We start from the raw sequence: 1,502 nt of genomic DNA, 5'->3' as shown, positions 1-1,502 counted from the left end.
TCTGTGAAGAGGCGTCTGCTGTAGACACGCACTTTTCTCATTACTTGGTACATGTAACACTGCGTTCATCCTTGTTATTGTCTAAATTTCCTTCTCCATTAGGCGCTATTTAACTGCCTTCTGACGATGCATGTCTAATGAAAACTATCAATGGTGCCCATTTTTTAAATGTGAAACTACTGTCTCGGCATCCAGTGAAGAGAATATTGCATAGCTCTCACTGCAGGTGCAACCTGTAGCTAGAATTGTGGTCCACGTGTTCGCTGACTTAGGCGAAAAGCTTAAGGCAATTAAATATTTAAATTATTTTTTTCGGTAGTTCACGTTCACGAACACCTAAAAGGCTGAAATATGCTGTGTATGAAAATTAGCGTCAAATAACGAGACTTGCTGAAACTACGATAATCTTGTTGTAATATCCAGAATGAGATTTTCGCTCTGCAGCGGAGTGTCCGCTGATATGAAACTTCCTGGCAGATTAAAACTGTGTGCTTCGGTAGCTCAGTTGGTAGAGCACTTGCCCGCGAAAGGCAAAGGTCCCGAGTTCGAGTCTCGGTCGGGCACACAGTTTTAATCTTCCAGGAAGTTTCATATCAGCGCACACTCCGCTGCAGAGTGAAAATCTCATTCTGGAAACATCCCCTAGGCTGTGGCTAAGCCATGTCTCCGCAGTATCCTTTCTTTCAGGAGTGCTAGTTCTGCATGGTTCGCAGAAGAGCTTCTGTAAAGTTTGGAAGGTAGGAGACGGATACTGGCAGAAGTAAAGCTGTGAGTACCGGGCGTGAGTCGTGCTTCGGTAGCTCAGTTGGTAGAGCACTTGCCCGCGAAAGGCAAAGGTCCTGAGTTCGAGTCTCGGTCGGGCACACAGTTTTAATCTGCCAGGAAGCTTGTTGTAATATGCTCCAATCTATTCCTCTTTCGTCCGAGAGTCCAACTGCAGTACTTTATCTACACTCATGCTCATAAATTAAGGATGATTGCAGAATGTGGTGCCACACAACGTGGCACTACACAAAACTAGCGCCAATAGCATAGGCACATAGGGAATACACATGGCACAGATCTGTAAGTTCACGTCCCGAAACACATGTGCTACAAAACGCCACTGTTTCCTGCGCATGTTCTCCGACATCAACATGGGATGTGATCACCATGCACACGTACACAGGCCTTACAACGGGTTGGCATACTCTGGATCAGGTGGTCGAGCAGCTGCTAGGGTACAGCCTCCCACTCTTGCACCAGTGCCTGTCGTAAGGGTTTCAAGACGAGCAGCGATAGGTCGACCGAGAGCATTCCAGACGTCCTAGATGAGGTTTAAGTACGGAGAGCAGGCAGGACACTCCATTCGCCAGATATCTTCTGTTTCAAGGTGCTCCTCCTCGACTGCAGCTCGGTGGGGCCGTGCGTTGTCATCCATCAGGAGGAAGGTGGGACCCACTGCATCCCTGAGAAGGTGGACATTCTGGAGCAAAATGGCGTCCCGACACACCTGCCGTTGC

The 1,502-nt window shown here is 48.0% G+C and overlaps 1 non-coding gene across 1 annotated transcript; it reads left to right on the top strand.

Moving 5' to 3' along the window:
- Positions 1–489: 489 nt before the first annotated feature.
- Positions 490–564, top strand: Trnas-cga (transfer RNA serine (anticodon CGA)). Its single transcript has one exon. It is a non-coding gene; the product is annotated as a tRNA-Ser (tRNA).
- Positions 565–1,502: the final 938 nt, after the last annotated feature.

This window comes from Schistocerca gregaria, chromosome 4, assembly GCF_023897955.1.
Source record: "Schistocerca gregaria isolate iqSchGreg1 chromosome 4, iqSchGreg1.2, whole genome shotgun sequence".
NCBI classification, from domain to species: Eukaryota; Metazoa; Arthropoda; class Insecta; order Orthoptera; family Acrididae; genus Schistocerca; species Schistocerca gregaria.
The sequence above is the reverse complement of the archived record's forward strand: the minus strand, read 5'-3'. Positions and strand labels throughout refer to the sequence as shown.